Here is a 7,964-nt window from a genome sequence, read left to right as displayed (position 1 = left end):
CTATCTTAATCCCTTTTCTAGAAATGTATTTAACGTCTATTTATTGACAGTTAACATGAAGCTTTTAGCCGTTCCAACACAAAACTCTTTGTTTTTACTGCTTCCATTACGGCTCAGCATGGAAACGTTCATCTTCTGTAACCGGTTGTTCTCCAGAGGGTGGTGGGGGGCTGGACCCTACCCCAGCTGTCAGTGGGCGAGAGGCGGGTCCACCCCGGTCACATCTCAAGTCCACTGCAGAGCTAACACAGAGAGACAACCACAACCATTCACACTGACACCTACGGTCCATTTAGAATCACCAATGAACCCAGCGAACATGGGAGGAAGCAAGAGTACAGCGAGAGAACCCGTGCAGTCACTGCCGTGCATGGAAACACTTCTGTAACCGTGCAATCCAACAATATATGACACTGACAAACACTGTCAGGGGGAAACAAAAAGAGGGTGCGATCACTCACATGAGGAAGAGGTCTCTAAATGGACACTATGCACGAAACATGCTGCACCTATTAAATGCAGCAGAATGGACAGAGTGAAAGCAAAGAGACCATGAAACATTAGCGCAGCGAACGAGTCCACATGCAGCCCACTGCGTACTCACGTCACAACACAGATGCCACGGGATGGGAGGATGAGAATCACATCAAAATATCCCCGTCTGTGGACGAGGCTCCTGGGCCCCAAGAGAAATCACTTTCCGTCTCGTCTGTCAACAGTTTGTGGGACTCGGAGCATTTTTTCTAACATTTAGCTCATAATAAAGAGCTTTATTTATTTTTTATAAACCTTGACTTCATCCCACTTTGAGTGCTTTCGCATCGGTTACCGCTTTCATGAATTGCACACAAACGTGTTAATGTTTGAAAATATGAATAGACGAGGAACACAGTGAGTCTGTCTGCGGCCAGGGCGTCTTTCTAACCATTTGGATCCATTCAGAAAATGCGCTTGACCTCATGTGGAATAGATTTTAATGTGTTACATGTGAAAACACGACACGGCGTGTGATCACCAATTAGCACCCAGGAGGAAAGTTGATTTGGTTTTTGGAGCGTGGTGAAGTGGCGTGAGCTGAATCTGCTTATTTTTTTTGTATTGTTAGTTCATCAAATCTCTTGAGACTGTTGTAGGGGTGCTGATGGGGCATTTGGTAATGAAGTGCACCCGGCAGAGCATGAACACATCATACATCGAGGACGTACTGTCGACACTCACTGCATACACCGACTTCCTTGCAAGCAGTTGAAATAGAATCAGTAATTTATGCTGGAAGTGTGTTCGTGTCCCATTTTTGACTCTTTGTGCAAATATTCTGTCTTGGCAGCAGTGTTTCAACTTACATGAGCACATAATCAACATGTCAGCCGAGAAAGCCACTTGTAGCTTGAAAAAAGAACTGTCAGTCTGTTTTTTTTTTATTTTTTTTATTTTTTTTGCAGCAAACAAAGGATAGACAATCATCAGACGAACTGCAGATGCCGTACAACACAAAATGGTCATTGTCGCGCCAAGAGTCTGTCAAAAACCCTCGCGTGTCTTTCAAGCTGAGCAATCCCTTCGAAACAGTTTGGCGAGCTCGGCCCTCATTTGGACAAGCTAACACAATCGGAAACACTGTCACGCAAATGTTTTCTCTGGCTCGGTGTGATTGGCTGCCTGCCACTGCTTCTTCGCCTGTGTGTGGTGCAGGAGCTGTCATTAGGAAAACATTCATCTGTTCGCTGGCCGGATGCATACAGTTGCACGGCAACAATGAAATCGGCTTGATGGCACAGCTCGCGTATGGATCCCTGCTTCCAGACACGTCCTTCCATTTTGAGCTTAGTTTGTTTAGTTTGCATCGTTCCAAACATCTGGATCTATCCTCAAACATTAATCGTCTCATATATATATATATAGATATATGTACACCAGTCAGGGAAAACATTATGACCACCTTCATGATGTTGTGTAGGTCTCCCTTGTGCCTCCAGAACAGTTGTGACTCATCAGAGAATAGACGTGGGTCTTCTGAGGGCGTCCTGTGGTGTCTGGTAACAGGATGTTGTTAGTGGAGGCCTCTGGGTCTTATCCTCCTGAGACCCAAGCGTTTGTTTGGAATGCATCTTAATTTCTTTAAATGACATTTACTTCTACTGCCAGTGGTTTTAATGTTATGCCAGATTGGTGTATGTACAACTACAGAAAGAAAATGAAAGAGAGGAAAGTTGAAACAGAATTGTAACATAGAAAATAATATATTTTCTTCCAGCTGTGTGACAGGAGCAATGAAATCCCAGAAGATGAAGTTTTAGTTCAACATGACAGATTTCTGTGTTTGCAGCTTTCCTCTCTTCTTTTCTTCTACTTATCCAGGGTGGTGGTGGGTGGAGCGCATGAGCGGACGGATAACAAGGAATTCTTACTGAAGGTGAATGCAGCCGACGTCTGACACGAACGTGTGTGCGATGTCAAGGTGGCGGAGGAAAATCCAGGCTGTCTGAGCAGAGGACTGTGGCTTTTCCGAGGAAGGCTCTGGTCACGTTTCTGCAGCGGTACCAAAAAGCAGCCACCCAAGTGTAAAGCAGTTTATGGTGTGTCAGCTGAGCAGATAAGCCCTCATCAGTCATGCACAGTGGGTGCTGGCTCAGTGTCAGATTCTGTAGAAAACGCTACACAATCAAAGTCATTGGTTGCTGTGCTAGCCGCCCCGTAAAAGGATGCTGCTCTTCATGCGCGGCTCTCGGTGAGACTTAATTGAAATATGAAGAAAAGGAGACCAGGTGAATAGCTCCTCTCAGTTCAATGACGCCTTTTGTGTAGTCTGTGTCTTCTCGGCGTTTTATGCATTTTTAGGAGGCTTTGTGTGGGTATTTATTTGTGCCTGGTCTTTTCCTGGTTTTGTCACTGCCACTTTGGCAGGAACAGTTGATGACTGCAGTGGCTGTGCGTCGTCTTCCAGTTTTCCTGCTCCTGGTGGCTCTGTCTCATCCCATTTCTCCAGGGAGCTCGGAGCCTCGCATGCACTCGTGTTTCCAGCCGTGGCACAAATTTTATTATCATCCATGGGGACGTTTTTGAAATGTGGCTCCATAGAATCTGAATATATATATTTATATATATATGTATAAAATTGGAATGCAGTGCAGAGCAGAATGATGTATTACTAGGTTCCATGTTTTTTGGGTGGGGGTTGTTTCTAATGATCATGTTTTATACAATTTAATTTTCAGCTGGTCCCACTGAGCTATCTGCAGTGGATCTAACTAAAATGTAAAAGCATGTTAACAATATTCCAACGCTGCTGACGCTTTACGCTTTTACTTTTGCCGTTAGATTCTTAATCGGAATCGCGCTGCACAGATGCCTTATTAAATGCTGTAGAAAGGTGTTCAAAATAAAAGAAGTGCGCACGTTTGTGCATTTTTTTTTTATTTTTATTTTTTTGTCAAATTAGGGGTTGAATTGAACATAAGGTGGAAAAGAAGGGCACCACACTTCTTTCTGTTTCTTTGAATAGTCGAGGGAACACGAAACCGTATAAGTAATGACTGTAAACATCGTGGCTACATAACATGGATATGATCGAAAGGATGTGCATTAATGATACCAAGGATAAAGAAGAAGAAGAAAAACCCTGCTCATTACTCTTCTTAGATGTGCGAGTCATTCCAAATTTCTTTCAAGGAAAAAGAATGCACCATTGTTGGTTTAATGATATGCAGCCTCTATAATGTCCACAGCTTTGCTTTGCCTATTCAGACTGTATATGATTGAAGATACTAGAATAAGCTATTATTCTGAACATATGAGCTGCTGTATTTCACAGTTTCTTTCCCAACACATGGACACTACCAGTCAAAAGTTTGGACACGCCTTCTCATTCAATTCAGTGAGAAGGTGTGTCCAAACTTCTGTCTGGTAGTGTATTTTATAGCTCCAGGCTGTAAATAAGAAACCAAAGTACCATATACGTGACTGTTGAATAATTTAGGATTTGGAGAGACCTCCTTAAAGTGATGAACCCGACCACTAACAAGTCTGAAATGTGTCTGAGTGAGCCAAAAAAAAGTACCAATGTTGTCTCGGAGTCTAAATTATAGTCTCCACTGATTGTAATTGTACATTGTACATCAATTACAGGATGAATGCAGCAAATGTCAACCTCATTTTGATGGATTATTATACACATTTAGTGCAATGTTTAACGCCTTAGTTAGTCACTTGCGTCTCACTATTTAAATCCGTGGTGTGGAAAAATGGAATATTAATTCTTTTCTAATGTCGTTTGACTCTACTCTGCTCTGCTGATTTAGTTAATCCTATTTGGATCCTATTTTTCACTGCATGTCTTCCTCTGAAGTCCTGTGAAGAGATACGACCGGCAATGATGCCACAGAAAGCTCTTAAACATAATACACTGAAGACAAATAGATCTATATACGTCACTGTACATGAGTTACTACAATATCTGACAAGGTTGGGGTTCCACGCGTCACAGCAGTTAGTTTTCCTTTAAAGGAGTTTATGGTTTAAACTGTAATTAATGTCTATAATATAAGAAAGATAGTAAACTGGTTGGATGTAAATATTATCTACCGAACATGTGTAACAAGCTGAGCAGTTAGTTCAGACGAGAGAAGATGATAGTTCACAGTCTACCCCACACCCTGCTCAGGTAGCAAAGCAAATATGTCGTTAGCAATTATAGATGACATTTAACAAAGTGTTTTGCTTCAGTACTATCGACATACGTGGAACCAAAACCGCAATTAAACCTTGACGTACGCTTTTGCAATTGCTGTGATTGAATTCTCGCTTTCTGCAGGTTTTCTCCACAAACATAAAAATTGATTTGTAAGTTACTCCAAACAGAATCAGTCTGCACGGTGGAAGAAAAAAAAAATAAAATAAAAAGAGAAGTGGAAACATTCATAAGCAGTAATAGCCACTCACACACTCAAGGAGCAAGAAACTCGCAGCACTGAAGACAGGAAATCCATTGATGGGCAGTTTGTGAGAACAATTAAGCTGTAACTAGTTTATTGTTTCCTTCATGTCTGTTAATCTTGAATTCTCATTGTTAAGCGTATGACTGCTAACGCGTCCCTTATGTATGTCAGGAAATCGATACATTCACCAAACTAACAAGCCTTTTCAACGTTGCATTTCTCTACAGCGTCCAGACACTTTAGGAAACTTATTTCCTCTTAAAAATCACCAGTGGGCATATTTGTGTTCCCTGAGGGAAACACATGCATAAACTCATGATTATCTGTGTTGTCACCTGCAGCCTCATCAAGCCCTGCTTGTTTGCGACCCCGCTTTAATTACGCTGCCCTTGGTAGATTGTGTTGGTCATTACTGAAACGAACTGGTTGCATCTGTGTTCGTAAATTAGTGGATAACAAGCAAAACTTGAAGTGCGGGAAAATGTGGCTCTTTGTTGTTGGTGCTAAGTTGCAAAAACAAGCGAGAAGTCGACTACAATTTGCTGCCCTCCAGAGTGGTGATTGCAGGATGTCGTTCATAAAGTCTGAATTTTCTGCATCAGTGTATTTTATAGTAATCTCAGTAAATGCTTATTACTTCATATTTAAAAAGCTGACAACTTCTTTGTTGCACTCAGTATCACCTTAGTAAAAATGTGTACACTCATCAAGCATAACATTATGACCACCTTCCTAATATTGTGCAGGTCTCCCTTGGTGCCTCCAAAACAGTTGTGACTCATCAGAGAATGGACACGGTCCTTCTCAGAGTGTTCTGTGGTAATGTTGTTAGTTGGGGACATATTAATCACGTTAAGCTCAATGACGCACATTTCTTTGTTGTTGAGAAAAATTATCCTTTTGAAATCGTCCTGGTCTTTAAGCTATGTCCATCTTCCAAGCATCTCCAGCACTTTATTTTTTAGAAGAATGTCAACTGGGTAGAACCTAAACTAGTATGTTTATTGTGTCCATGACTGCGTCTATGTATTTGTCTGCCTAAAAGTCCACACTTGTCCATACAGGTAGCACACATGTGTTGCTAGCTGTGTCTAGACCAGAAAGGTTGCTCTTGTAATCTGTATTCCTTAAGCTACTATATTAGCTGAGAGGCTAGGCAACTAGAAATAGCTACAAACCAGATTCATGCAGATCAGATGCTTAACAGTGTATATTCTTTGCAGGTGGTAACATCATTGTCTTGTTTCGCCACCGATGCAACGTTGTAAGATAATCGTTGCTTGTAATTAATCCTGTTATAATTTAATGTGGCATTGTGGTGTTTGTTGTGACTCAACACTGTGATATTTGCTGGATTCATGGCAGCCGGTGCTCAAACGCACACTTCAAACCTTTTTTGCGACTGTATCTTTATTAGACAATTTGACTCTTGGCCCCTGGCGACAGGGTGGTGCCCCGAGGTTTGAAGATGATTACTCCCCTTAATTATTACTATTAATTGCCTAAAACCAAATTGCACCCACTAGTGGAGCCCGACAACGTACTGAGCTGACTGATGCCTTGATGAGTCACAGCCCTGAACATGTGAAAATGCTATTAGGATGAGGGCAGGGAATGCAGCATCTCACTAGTAAAACATGCAGGGAGCACTCCTGAGATCCTTTTATGACTCTGAGGTGGCATCAGCTCATCTACTATGAAGTGGTCTGCTGGGCCAGCAGAGTCGGACAAAAAGACGGGGCGGACAAAAAGAGACTAAGCAGACCGGTGAAGAATGCCGGCTGTGTTCTGGGCCGCCCTCTGGGGCCTGTGGAGGTGGTGAGTGATCGGAGGACGATAGCAAAGCTGTCCTCGCTGACAGGAAACCGGTCCCACACACTGTGCAATAACCTGTGTTTACACTTCTTCATCCTCATATGCACCATCCACTCGAACTTATTTTTTGCTTTTTGTGTACGGCTCTGCTGCAACACTGTACATTTCCCCCGATGTGGGCCAAATAAAAGATCATCTTATCTGATAACGGGTGTGGCATTGTTATCGGAGATGCATATATTAAAGCATGTTTCCTTAATCTCAGATGACACAAGGTTCAAATACAACCCGCTTTTGTCCAGTAAACATATTACACATTGTTTCCTTTGAACCCGGTGGTGCATTCACCATTATGCATGCTGCATTATTAAAAACTAATTTATTGCTTTCTTTATCTGAGCTGAGCCTCTAAAGATAAACGACATCTTACTGTATATTGTTCCTCACACAATAAGAAGCAGCGCACTGAGAGGACTTGGCGAGTTCGTGCCTGCTATGTACGATGAACGTGAAGTTCTTCAAAGCTTCCTTTCTTTCTTTCTTTCTTTCTTTCTTTCTTTGCACCACAGCTGCAGAAATGAAGATGGAGAAAGCCTGAAAGCAAGAAATCAGCGTAATTAATCGTATCTTTTATTACTATGTGCTCCCCGTTACAACAAACAGCATCAGTAGTGTACATTTCCTTCTACACAAATACGTACAAAAGCAATTAGGGCAGAGAGTGACTGACGGTCATGGCAACTGAATACTTCAATGCACGGATAGCACAAGGGTATCAATACAGTACATGGTAAATCCTATGCAATAATTCCTGTCTGAGGCTCAGGGATTGTCAATGTAAAAATCTACAACTATCCTATTTATCATTACAAGCTCTCTATAACATCAGCAGCAATGTTTTATAGGCGGCAAGTAAAGGATGAACGGGGGGAGAAACATGTCAAATGGTAACACTGGCATCTACGAACAGCATTAAGAAAAGAACAACTTTACTGGCTTACTGGTGCTAAACTATTTAGGTTTTATTGGTTAAAATAAAGCATCTGTCTGGTCAGTACACGCCGCTGTGACGCAACAACTCCGTTAACAACTTCTACAAAACAGCTGTGAAAAGACAGCCTTCTGACAACAACGAGTCAAACATCTCAAAACTGAGCATGTATATTTACATCTAATTGTTTGCACAAAAAAAACAATGTCACCTCTAGTCTAATG

This window comes from Mugil cephalus, chromosome 8 (genome assembly GCF_022458985.1).
Source record: "Mugil cephalus isolate CIBA_MC_2020 chromosome 8, CIBA_Mcephalus_1.1, whole genome shotgun sequence".
In the NCBI taxonomy this organism is placed as follows: domain Eukaryota; kingdom Metazoa; phylum Chordata; class Actinopteri; order Mugiliformes; family Mugilidae; genus Mugil; species Mugil cephalus.
This window is presented reverse-complemented; position numbering follows the sequence as displayed.